A 13,615-nucleotide genomic window follows, 5' to 3' on the forward strand; every position below is an offset into this window, starting at 1 on the left:
TTCTTGAGATTAAGAAGGGAAGCAAGAGGAAAAAGAGTAGTTAGTGATGAGGAAGAGGAGGAATACTTTGAACCAAACATGGAAGACAACATGGAAAACCATCATGAAGAAGAGACTCACAACCATGGCGGAAGAGGTCGAGCAAATCATGCTGGGGAGGATAGAAGAGTTTTAGGCTCTTACATCAATCCAAACCCAGGAAATTGTGAAAGTAGCATTCAAAAGCCAACCATCCACACTAACAATTTTGAACTGAAGCCACAGCTCATCACCCTTGTTCAGAACAACTGTTCGTTCGGAGGAAGTGTCCAAGAAGACCCCAATCAACATCTAACCACCTTCCTGAGAATATGTGACACAGTGAAGTCTAATGGTGTTCATCCTGACGCCTATAGACTGCTCTTATTTCCATTCTCACTCAAGGATAAGGCAGCCAAGTGGCTGGAGTCTTTCCCAAAGGAGAGCTTGACAACCTGGGAAGATGTGGTGAATAAATTCTTAGCAAGATTTTACCCTCCTCAACGAATCAATAGGCTGAGAGCTGAGGTCCAAACTTTCAGACAGCAAGATGGTGAGACTCTTTATGAAGCATGGGAGAGGTTTAAGGACCTAACAAGGAGGTGCCCACCAGATATGTTCAACGAATGGGTGCAGCTGCACATTTTCTATGAAGGCCTGTCATATGAATCAAAGAAGGAAGTAGACCATTCATCCGGAGGATCTTTGAACAAGAAGAAGACCATTGAGAAGCCATAGATGTCATTGAAACTGTAGCAGAGAATGACTACTTCTATGCTTTCGAAAGAGGAAACACGAGAGGAGTGATGGAGCTAAACAATGTAGATGCTCTGCTGGCCCAAAACAAGCTCATTACCCAGCAGCTGGCTGACCTCACCAAGAAGATGGAGAGGAACCAAGTAGCAGCAATCTCCACTTCATCAACAACCTAAGAAGGAGTGAATGAAGAAGCAGAGGGAAGTTAGGAGCAAGTCAACTATATTGGGAATTCACCTAGGCAAAACCATGATCCATACTCCAAGACCTACAACCCTGGATGGAGGAATCACCCCGACTTTGGGTGGGAAAATCAACAAGACCAAAGTACATACTTGAGGGTTGACGAACGGGCCTTGCTCCCTCTTCTAAAAATATTCTGTGCTCACATACTTGAGGGTTGATGCCTACTATATCCGCCAAACTACATCCAATTGCCTTCTTGTGCCTCCTCAGCACACTAAGTAGCTGCTCTTCTTGTTGAGAAGTGAGTTCCTTTGCAATGATAACTGGACACTTTTGCTTGTCCTCAAGGTAAGCATATTTGAGGTGTGGAAGAAGCGGTTTCAACTCTAACTTCTGCTCATGGTCAGGCTCTAGATTGTCTGAAGCTGGTGAAAATGGCGAAGTGCCATCATTGTCGTTCAAGAGTGTCCCCACACTCGGACCTTGTCCTGTGTGCTTCTCTTCTAACTCCTCCTTGTGAACTTTAGCTACGGTTTCATCAATGATGTCACACTGGAAGATAGAATGATCTTCTGGAGGGTGCTTCATAACTCCATTCAGATTGAAACTTACTAATCGGCCATCTATTTCAAAAGAGTATGTTCCTGAAAAAGCATCCAATTTGAACTTTGATGCCTTCAGGAAACGTCTTCCAAGTAGGATTGATGACGGCTTCTCTGAGTCATTTTGGGGCATCTCCAGAATATAAAAATCAGTGGGGAATGTGAGCCCCTTAATGCCCACTAATACATCTTCAGCAACTCCAACCACTGTAATAATGCTTTTATCTGCTAACACAAAACAAGCTGCCGACCTTTTTAAGGGAGGGAGCCTCAAAATATCATATATAGACAAAGGCATTATACTCACACATGCTCCTAAATCACACATGCAGTCAGAAATTATTACACCACCAATAGTACAATTAACCATACAAGGACCTGGGTCACTACACTTTTCAGGTAAACCTCCCATTAAAGCAGATATGGAACTACCTAAAGGAATAGTTTTTAATTCATTAATTTTGTCTTTATGTATACATAAATCTTTTAGAAACTTTGCATAGTTAGGTACCTGTTGAATAACATCAAAAAGAGGAACAATTACCTCAACCTTTTTGAATATCTCTATCATTTTGGGATCAGGTTCCAGCTGCTTCCTGGGCTTCCTTGCAAGTTGTGAAAATGGAATGGGAGTGGTGTCTTCTGCAGTAGCTGCGCCCTATGGTGCTTCCTCCTGTGGTTGAACTTCTTCTTTTTCAGCTATGTCCTGTATATCCTCTTCCTCTTCAACATCTTCTATTTCCACTACCTCTTCAGTTGAGGCGTGTTCTGGTGGGCTTGGCTCCTCCTGATTCCTCTCCTGCAGTGTGGTTCCGGACCTGAGGGTGATGGTATTAATGCCACCCTTTGGATTGGGTAATGGTTGAGAGGGGATTCCACTGGAGCTCATATGTTGGTTATTGGAGTTATTCATTGATCTATTCTGTGAGACAAGAGCTTGCAAAGTAGCATTCAGACCATTTAGAGTGGCGTTAATGTTATTTTCCATGGTCTGTTGTCTCCGATCAATGGATTGTGGTAAATAATCATTAGAAGATGAGGAAGGATAAGTAATTTGAGAGGTCTGCTGTTGGGCATTCTGTGGTCCTTGGGATTGTCTCAGGTAAGGTGCTCTGTAAGGCTGGTTCTGGTTCTGCTGCCTGTTGTTGTTATTATTCCACCTCTGATTTCCCTGATTGTCTCTGCCTCCTCTGTTGTTGTTGTTGTCCCTCCAATTCTGGTTAGAATTGTCCTGCCATCCATGGTTGTAATTGCCACCTTGATTGTACCCTTGGTTAGGGCAGTCATAGAAGTTATGAGTGGCTGCCACGGTGTTATCTTCCTGTTGGAGCTGCAGACATTCATCAGTATAGTGGCTATAATCAGCACAGATTCCGCAAACTCTCTATGGGACTAACTGTTGGTTTTGCTGTGGTGGAGAAGGTTGAGCTTGCTGAACTTGTTGTTGATTCAATTGCATCTGCTTCAGCAAGTTGGTCATTTCACAGATACTCTGAGTTAGAGCAGCAGTCTCTCTGCTAGAGAATACTTCTGCAACGGTTTATGAACGGCCTTATTTCTGCTTATGATTCCGAGTAGATTCAGCTAAGTCGCTGATCAATTGCCATGCCTCATCAGTGGTCTTGTACTTTTTCATAGACCCATTGCTAGCACTTTGCAATGTGGTCTTATCTTGGGGCCTCATGCCCTGTGTGACGTAACCGAGTAACACTATCTTGTCAATCATATGGTGGGGGCATGCTTCCAGAAGATTATTGAAGCGCTCCCAATATTCATAGAGAATCTCAGATTCATCCTGAACAATCATGGAAATGTCTTTCCTCAGTTTATCAGTAACTTCAGATAGAAAGATTTTTTCCAAGAATTCTCTTCTCAGTGTATCCCAGTTAGATACAGTTGCTGCGGGTTGAGTGTAGTACCACTCTCTTGCCTTTCCTTCAAGAGAAAACGGAAAAGCTTTCAGCAAAATTAAAGTTTCATCTGCACCATCACGCCTGACAGTAGAACAGGCTGCTTGGAAATCTCTCAGGTGCTTGATAGGCTCTTGAGCAGGCAAGCCATGAAACTTGGGCATCAAATTGAGCAGTGTAGTCTTTATTTCAAAATCTGTAGCCACCGTTGGGTGATGCGCTTGAAATGGTTGCATTGTAAAATCAGGGGCTCCAGCCTCCTGGATAGTAACTCTCCTAGCTGCTGCCATGTTACCTGCACGTAAATCAACAAAATCAGTAGAATGGGGGCTGGTTTCTTTCTCAAGTGACATTTCAGATCCACCCTCAGAGAGGACTAACCGACGCCGAGCTTGCCTTATTCGTGAAATAGTTCTTTCAATCTCAGGAACGAATACTGGAAAGTTTGGATCAGGAAGTGAACGCGTCATCTAACGAAAGAAAAAAGCATCTCCTAGTAGCAAAATAAAATAAAATGCAAATAAATAAAATCCAATCAATAACTATAGCACTCTATTGCAACTCCCCAACAATGGCGCCAAAATTGACGTGGTGGAAATTGGGGAGTCAAGAATTGTTATAAAATATGCGTTTCAAGTATAGTTCTTAACCAACCAAAAATCCGCTTCTCAATTTAGAAGGGTTATCACAAAAATTAAAATTAAAATACTGGGAGTATGAATCCCAGGTCGTCTCCCAACGAGTTGCAGAAAGGTGTGCTATTTTATTAATCAGATATTTTCAAAAAGAGTTTGAGTTGAATAAACAGGAAATTAAATTGGGGAAATTAAGTAATTTAAATAAAAGCCTTGACTGGGAGTAGATTAGTTGGAAGCCCTATTGTTGTTGCAATACTCTCAAGATTAATTGATAATTGAATGTTGTTCTATTTAGTTATCCCTTACTAGGTAAGGGAAAGTCAAACAAGTTGGAATGCTGTTTCTATTCACAAGTCCCAATCCGCTTACTTGGAAGGACTGGCGTTAGTGACTAGATGGCAATCCAACAATAAACCCAATTACAATTTCTCTTTCGAGCATTCCAACTCAAGGGTTCCGTTCAATTAACTCCCCATCAAGTTAGGGAACTACTCGCTCATTGTGAATGTAGAACTCATAACATAGAAAAGGGAATTAAAGAAATACATGATAAATAAAACTCAAGGGAATCAATTAAAAATAAAAGTAACTCTTGTATTAATAAATTCTAAAATAATCCAATAGTAAAATTGAGTAAATTAAAGGACATGGAAGAGTAAAGCCAAGTAAAGAAAACGAACTAGAATGACGAAGTCTTGATGAGGTAATAACTCTTCTCAATATCCCAATGCAAAGAGCAATAGAAATAAAAATCCTAAGAACTATGTATGTGTAGAGAGAAAACCTAGAGGAGGAGTAAAACTAGATCTAAAAACTAAAAACTGTATAGAATGAATGTTGTTTTTGGTTTCCGCATGTTCTCTGGCTCTAGTCTGCTTTTCTAGGTCGAAAACTGGGTCAAAACAGGGCCCAAAATCACCCCAGCGAATTCTGCAGATTATGCAGATCACGTACGTCACGCGATCGCGTCATTCATGCGGATGCGTCATTCGGTGTTTTGCTTTGCCACGCGGGTGCGTCGTCTACGCCTCCGCGTCACTTGTGCTATTCCAATCCACGCGGTCACGTGAGCCATGCGGCCGCATCACTGTGATTTCCTCTCTTCTGCGCGGTCGCGTGAGCCATGCGGCTGCATCACTTCTCGCTGGTCATCTCCTTAATTTCTTGTGTTCCTTCCATTTTTGCAAGCTTCCTTTCCAATCTCCAACTCATTCATGCCCTATAAATCCTGAAATACTTAACACACAGAGCACGGCATCGAATGGAATAAAGGAGAATTAAAATACATAATTAAAAGTCTCTAGGAAGCAAGTTTTCAATCATGTAATAATTTTAGGAAGGAAATATAAATACATGCTAATCATATAAATAAGTGGGTAAAGATCATGATAAAACCACACAGTTAAACACATTATAAACCATAAAATAGTGGTTTATCAGCTTTCATACATAGTCTCAGGATGGTACTGGGGTACCAAAGCCGAGCACTTGGATCAATCTTTTCGGCTGCTTCTTGGATCCCCTCAGCTATAATTTCATGTACATTGATGTCTCCACCCCTCATGATGCAATGTACCATAGTAGCTCGAGCAATGTTAACCTCAGAATTGTTTGAGGCTGGAAGGATAGATCTTCTCACGATCTCAAACCGTCCTTTGGCTTCCGGGATGAGATCTCCTCTTCTAATGAACCGTGGCCTCTTATCCGAATATCTTTCCCAATCTGATCCTATAACACATATATCGTTCACAATTTCTTCAAGCTCATCATTGTCGAGGCCATTACTTATTCTTGCTTGATAACTTGGCTTATCAGAGGGTTGCGATCTCAGATGAAGAGTCCTCGTGATAGCATTGGGACTGAAGTCCACCTTTGTTCCTCTCACATAGCTACTGAAGGTAGGGGCCTTGGTGGTATCTTATCTGGCCACATTGGCGTAGAACTCCTTAATGAGATTTGTATTTATCTTTGTGTCTGGGTTCGTGAGCTCTTGCCAACCCCTTTGTTCAATCTTCTCTCTAATCTGTGGGCACTCATCATCGTTGAACTGGAATGTCAGTTCTGGTAATATTTTCTTGTGCTTTATCCGTTCAAATTAAAGCTCATGGAAGGCGGTCTTGAACCTCCCTTCATCAAAAGGGATGCTCTCCACTGGTCCCTTTCTCTTTCACCTCTTGGAGCTTGATGATGCCATGAGTAAAAGTTAGAACGTGAAGGTGTTGAGAATTATGGATTGATGATGGAATTCGGCCGGGTTAAGATAGGGTGTAGTTATGGGATTGTGTTTGGATGAAGGAAGAAGTGTTGGGTGTGTGTGTTCGAAAGATAAAAGAATGAAATGAAAGGGCTTTTGAATATGGAGGGGTATAGAGTGGAGGTCATTTATATAGGAAGATGATGGGTGATTAAAGGGTGTGGATTGATAATAAGAACCAATGGTGGACGGTTGGGGTTTTGCATGAAATGAGCACCAGGATTACCACTTTTATGATGTGAGGGGTTCGGTTTCCAAGGGTATCATTCTTCCAATGTTGCATGGCCACATTTCCCAATGTATTCACCTTTGAAGACATGTGTATAGACCCTTTTGTGAAGTGGCCGAGCTCCCTTCTTCATTTGTCCCATTAATTCCTTCCAATCTTCCCTTCATTTCTCCTACAAGATAAAAGGAATGAAATTAATGAGTTTTGATAGTGGCGGAAAAATTAGAAAGTGGAATAACTACTTTTTAAAATTTTTGTTTTTAAATAACTAAGTGATATTCATGAATGCAAACCAACTGACTCTCTTTAGAGTTCATGTATGCAACATTGGTGACACCAAACTTAGTTTGTGACCATGTAGTGTAAAAAGAATTGATTTAGGCTCTAAGATTAACATGATATGTATATCCTCTTAGTGTGCCTTGAACACCAAACTTGTTGTTCACTATATGTTGCATATAAGGATTCATTTAAGTGTTTGTCAAAGTTGATTTGGAATTCATGAACCTTGCTTTATTAACTACTTTAAACATCCTAAAAAGAAACTGAAAGGATATAACACATATAAAACATGGGTTGCCTCCCATGAAGCGCTTCTTTAGTGTCATTAGCTTTATGTTTTGCCTTTGTCAGGGTGGTTGGTAATACTTCAAACTTCCCCTCTCGCAGTGAATCTATCTCTGTTGACTTCATTAAAAACCTCCACATGTTCCAAGGAGAGAATTCTACTGATGGTGAAAACTTTAGGCAGCTAAGATGGAATGGTGGGTAGATGAGGTGGAATAGCTGGGAAATGAGCAGAGATTTCTTTATCCCCTGGAGAGAAATCTTCTGTAGGGATCTTCTTGTTCCTCCATCCCCTTGGTGCCTTCTTCCTTGTTTCTTTTAATGCTCTCCTGCTCCTTGTGGCTTCTTTTCCCAAGGAGATTTTGTTACTGCTCTCATATGACTCTGGTGGGTTTAGCTCCTCTTGGGTTTTCTTTAGTTGTAGTGCCTTCTGATTGTATTGTTCGTCAACCAAAGGGATTCCCAGGGTTATTGTTTGTGCTTTAGTACTTGTTTCTTCCACTAGTGCCGTATTGTGATCTCCCCTTGATTCCTTGTTTTCTTGATCTGCTTCTTGTGAGGGTTTGAAGACATTGAAGGTAAGTTGTTCATCATGTATCCTTAGTATTAGCTCTCCTCGCTCCACATCTATAAGTGCTCTGGCTGTGGCTAGGAATGGTCTTCCCAATATGATTGGATGGAGGTAACTCTCTTCCATTTCTAATATGACAAAGTCTGTGGGAAGGAAGTAGTTCTCAACCTTTACCAACACGTTTTCAACCACTCCTACTGCTTGCTTTTGAGTTTTGTCAGCCAGCTTGATGATTACGTCTGTGGGCATTAGCTCATTGATCTGAAGCTTCTTCATGAGGGATAAAGGCATTAAGTTAATACTTGCTCCCAGGTCACAGAGTCCCTTATCAATCACTATTTTTCCTATGGCACAGGGGATGTGAAAACTCCCTGGATCCTTCCTTTTTGTAGGCAACTCTGGTTGAATGAGAGCACTGCACTCCTTATTCATCACTATTGTTTGCCCTCCTTTGAGTGAACTTTCTTGGTCAGCAGCTTTTTCATACATTTGATGTATGAGGACATTTGTTGGAGAGTCTTGATGAATGGTATGTTTACATGGAGAGATGCAAACATCTCGAGGAACTTTGAGTACACTTTCCTTTCTACACCACCCTTGAGTCTATGGGGAAAAGGTGCATATGGGTTCAGAGAACTTTTGCGTGGTCTAGAAATTTGCAGATAAATCCTCATTGCAAGTATAGTTTCTAAACTAACAAAATTCCTTTCATACAAACGTTTTGGTTGTCACAAGTAACAAACCCCTTTAAAATTGATAACCGAGTATTTAAACCTCGGGTCGTCTTCTCAAGGAACTGCAAGGAAGTATGTTCTTATTATTGGTTATGAATATTGTAAATTGGGGTTTTGAAGATGAGGAACAAGTGATTTAAATTGCAATTAAAGTAAGTAAAAGACTGTAAATTAAATAAATAACTGTAAAACACACTTTTGGCAAGGTATGAGAAATTAGAAGTCCTATCCTAGTTATCCTTATCAATGATAATGAAAATTGAATCTTAATTCCACTTAGTTAACCTTCGCTAGAGCAAACGAAAGTCAAGTGACTAATTAGTTAGATCCTCAAATCCTAGTTAATCCCTAAGGAAAGATTGGGATTATTGAAGTTCAATTTAATTAGTAAAGATAACGATTGTCAATCATGTTGAGTTTGATAACTCTTGAGTTATTGATTTCTTAACCAAGACCAAAAGGGGAAAAGTAAATCTACTGGAATAAAAATGTCTTCAGATTGGGGATAAAGGTAACATAAATAAAAGAAAGCAATTGTAAACTGAAATACCTCAAATAACATTAATTCAAAGAGTAATCTGTAACAAAGAAGAATTCATAAATAAAAGTGAGAAAATAATAAAATGGAATATTGAACCTGGTTAAAATTGATAACCCTGAAAGCGCATAAAATCCTAAATCTAAATCCTAATCCTAAAGAGAGAGGAGAGAATCTCCCTCTCAAAACTAAATCTAAATCATGGAAAACTAACTAATTGAAAACTCTCTGAATGGATGCGTTCCCCCACTTCATAACCTTTGGTCTATGCCTTCTGGACTTGGATTTGGGCCAAAAAGGGCTTCAGAAATTGCTGGGAGCGCTTTCTGCAATTTCTGGTGCGTGGCCTCTGTCACGCGTCCGCGTGGGTCACGCGGTCGCGTCATTCGGAGTTTTCCTTGTCACGCGGTCGCTTCAGTCATGCGGCCGCATCATATGTGTTCTGCTTGTGGCGCGCGATCGCGTCAGTCATGCGGTCGCGTCGCTGTTGATTCGCGCTGGCATGCGGCCGCGTCGCCCATGCGATCGTGTGGATGCCAGTTTCTTCAAAAACTCCGTTTTGTGCTTTCCTTCTATTTTTGTATATGTTTTCTTTTCATCCTTTAAGTCAGTCCTATCTTAGAAGATCTGAAACTACTGAACACACGAATCATGGCATCGAATGGAAATAAAGGGTAATCAAAATGATTATTTTTAATCATAGAAAACATGTTTTTTTCACATACGTCACATAATGAGGAAGGGAAAGTAAAACCATGCAATTAATATGAATAAGTGGGTGAAGGATTGAATAAATCACTCAAATTAAGCACAAGATATATCATAAAATATGGGTTTATCAACCTCCCCACACTTAAACAATAGCATGTCCTCATGCTAAGTCCAAGAGTAATGTTAGGTTAAAGTGGTGGAATGTCATGCAATGCAATCTAATCTAACTGCAACTACCTACATGCATCATGCAATTCTAATTTTTATTCACTTGTATATAAAGCTTACATGTAGTTGAATTAATTCACATTCTCAAAGAATCATCATATATATAGCCAAGCCTTAGATAGTGATAAAGTGCCTTTACAATTGAGATGGGAGAGAAAAAACATTTTATAAACTTGCAAGACAATGAATAAATTAAGCAGAGATATATGTTAATGAGCTATTGAACCCTCACTGGATTTTGTGTTTACTCTCTAGTCACTCAGTGTTTATTGGGTTAATCACTCTATTCTTCTTTTTATTCTTACTTTCTATAACTTTGTTCTTCATCTAACCAATCAACAATTATAGAATATAGACATACCAAAGTCATGAGGTCTTTAATTAAGGTTGTAATGGGGCCAAGGTAAAGGTAAGGGTATATGTATAAGGCTAAGTGAGCTAATTAAGCGAATCCTTGATTAGTCTAAGATCTCACCTAACATACATACTTTGTAAAGCAGAGCTTCTTTACCTATTTTCCCATATTTTTTCCACTTTTGATACATGCTCATATTTTAATTTTTATCTTGTCCCATGTGCATTGCTTTATTTTGCATGTGGGGAATTCTTTTGTATCCCCTTTATTTAGATACTGAAAAACAAATATTTTTCTCTTTTTTTTAATGCACATGGTAATTCAATTATTTTGATTTCACATGAGCATGCTTCCCAAAAATTTTTATTTTGAATTATTGTATTCTTTTTAACTTTCTACCCTTTGTTTTTATCATCCATGTTCCCAATAGGTTTCCCACACTTAAACAATTACACACTTTTTATCTTAAGCTAACCAAGGATTCAACTTGGGATTTTTATTTCGTTTTTCTGCTTAAGGCTAGTAATGTGGCTTATAGAATAAGAAGGGATTTAAAGGCTCAAGGGGGCTAACAAGGGTGATGTAAAAGGTAGGCTATTTTGGGATAAGTGAGCTAAAATCAAACAATGGCCTCAATCACTCTCTTGGTATGTATTTCTATTCTATAATCAGACATATAGATTAAAACAAAGTAAAGAACACCAGAATAAATAAGAAGGGCAAAACACGCAGGAATAAAAAATATGGTTTGAATGTAACCATACAATTAAGCTCAAAACTCACAGGCTGTGTATTCTCTAACTCAAAAATCATATATCAGTTATGTATGTCATGCAAGTAAAATTAAAAGTTCCCATTATTCTCAATGTAAAACTTAAGGTGGCTTTAAAGTTCTAATGTTTCTCCTTGATGAAATGTTGTTAACTAACTAACATAGAATGCTATATATACAAGGTGTGTGGACTGTTTCTATTATGTTCAAGTTCCTAGTTTACTTCCTTTTTATATTTTCAATATAAACTAAGCTATCTTATGCTAAAAAGGGTAAACTATACTAATTAATCCACAATTTCTATAACTAATAAGTTAGAATTGCTACTAAACTAAATGGCTAAAATATGAACTAAAAATGCAAAATGCAGAAATAGAGTAAAAAAACATGAAAAGAGTAATGTATAAGTACCGGGAGAATAAAAATAAAAAAAAGAGAAAAAAACAGAAAAATAGCAAAATAAAATGAAAGAGTTTGTAGTGGTTCACCAAAAAATACGCCAGAGATGGCAACCTCCCCACACTTAAAATGAAGCATCGTCCCTGATGCTCACTCAAGCAGGGTGTGAAGGGGTCTCATCACTGGAAGGGTGGGTAGCTGAAGTCTCTGTGGTGGTGGTCTGAGGATCTGTCTATTGCAGAGGAGGTGCTGACTGGATAGGGATCTCGGGGTTTACAGCCTGAATCTGAGGCGGGGCCTCCTGATGTGATGCGGCCTGCTCTGTGCCTGCCTGCGCAGCCTCGCTCTGTGGATGGGTCTCTGCCTCGTGATCATCCGCCTCCTCCTCAGATGCTTCAGATTGTGTGTCAGGCTCGGAGGGGATGTCGCCAGATCATATCTTCAGCTTCAGGTGCTCATAGCGTCACTTATTGCAACGCTCCATCTGGTCAAGCCGTCGAAACAGGCGGTGCACTAGGTGATAGATGGGCTCTGAGGCAGGTGGAGGTGCAGTGGTGGTAGCAGGGGTAGCTGGGGTAGCTGTGGAAGAAGAGGGGCCGGCAGATGGTGTGGCTGTCTCAATAGTAGCAGTGAGGAATGGAGGTCTGTAGCCCAAAGCCAGAAAGTTCCTACTGTGAGGGATAATCTTCTTCCATTCTACAGCAGGTGGCTTCTCGTCAGCATCCTCCCAAGGCACGTCAGCTCGACGGCCTAGCTGTGTAATCAGATAAGGGAAGGGGAGAGTGCCTCGGACGTGGACCCTGGCCATATAGTACCGGATAAAGCGTGGCATGTACAGGTCCTTACCCTCCATCACACACCATAGGAGGGTGATCATAGCGGCAGGTATCTCTGTCTTATGGGTACTCGGCATGACGAAATTGCTCAGGATCTGGTGTCATAGCCGAGCCTTATCATTTAAGTAAATCCGCTTGATTCCCTTTGGCATAGTGGTGTTCTGACCCATGATCCATGGAACGGTCGGGTCAAGGGCTATCCTGGCCTTAACTGCATCCCAATCAAATTTCATGAAGCGCATATCCTCCTCATCTCTTTGATAGCCATCCAGCTGATCAGATTTAGGCAGAAGCTTCAGAACATCCTCTATGGCCTCTTCAGTGACCAGAATCTGCTTCCCCCTAAGGTTCACTGCATCTAGGGAAGTTTTGAAGTAATTGCAGTAGAATTCCCTTACCCAAGATGCATTAACCTCAGTCAGGTTTCTCTCCAGGAAGAACCAGCCTCTTTGTTTGATTTGCTCAGAGGTGTATTGCTGGAGTTCTTCTGGGATTTTCAAAGTCCTCTCCAGGTACAGGTTCGTGGAGGTTGCAAACACTGGATATTTCAGCTCACAGTACCGGTTTGCAAATCTAAGGGGATCAGTGGCAGGGAGTAGCTGGTCAGCCTTCTCCTGCGGGGTAAAGTGTTTCTCCCGCCAGGAGTCATCGTGCATGATATCCAGGATGGACATGGAGGATTCTCCTCGTTTACGTTTGCCAGTAGTTGCCTTTGCTTTTCCTTTTCTTTGGCTGGCAGACATCCTGAAAAATAGAAAACCAGGATATAATAAAAACAGGAAAACAAATAGGCAAATAATCAAAAGAAATACAAAGTGGCAAAGGAGCAATAGAAGAGGAAATTGAGTTAAGTAAATTTGCATTTAAGGATTGTATAAGAGTTAGAATACTGAGAAAAAATGCAACAATCCAAAATGTACTTCCATTCAAGTTGATTAGAAAAAGTATCATCATGCCTTGATTAGAATGTTAAAAAGAAAGTGAAAAACCAAAAGAGATGTTTTGAAGGGTTAGGTTTGGTTAGAATTTAAAAAAAATAGTTTAGGAAGTTAAAATTAGGGAATAAAAATGGATTAGAGTAAGTGACATGAGGATCAATTTCTAAATAACGAGAATTCACAAATTAAAGCAGCAGATAACTCAAATTCAAACAAGGAAGTTAAGGATGACTCAAATGAAAATAGCAAAAGGTGGATTTGACTCATCCAAGATGCAATTTATAAACCAGGAAATTAAAAAGAATAAGAAAGCTTGCCCTGTCATTCAGCAATTGGTTTGGTAAAAGCTGATTAAAGCAGAGTTCAAGTTTGC

The 13,615-nt window shown here is 40.1% G+C and overlaps 2 non-coding genes across 2 annotated transcripts; one reads left to right on the forward strand and one right to left on the reverse strand.

The window, feature by feature from the left end:
- Positions 1-531: 531 nt before the first annotated feature.
- Positions 532-638, reverse strand: LOC112787226 (small nucleolar RNA R71). Its single transcript, XR_003194649.1, has one exon. It is a non-coding gene; the product is annotated as a small nucleolar RNA R71 (small nucleolar RNA).
- A 2,644-nt stretch (positions 639-3,282) lies between these two features.
- On the forward strand, positions 3,283-3,390 carry LOC112787543 (small nucleolar RNA R71). The gene has a single exon (XR_003194950.1). It is a non-coding gene; the product is annotated as a small nucleolar RNA R71 (small nucleolar RNA).
- The last annotated feature ends 10,225 nt before the right edge of the window (positions 3,391-13,615 follow it).

The sequence above is a fragment of the Arachis hypogaea genome, chromosome 20 (assembly GCF_003086295.3).
Source record: "Arachis hypogaea cultivar Tifrunner chromosome 20, arahy.Tifrunner.gnm2.J5K5, whole genome shotgun sequence".
Lineage (NCBI taxonomy): Eukaryota > Viridiplantae > Streptophyta > Magnoliopsida > Fabales > Fabaceae > Arachis > Arachis hypogaea.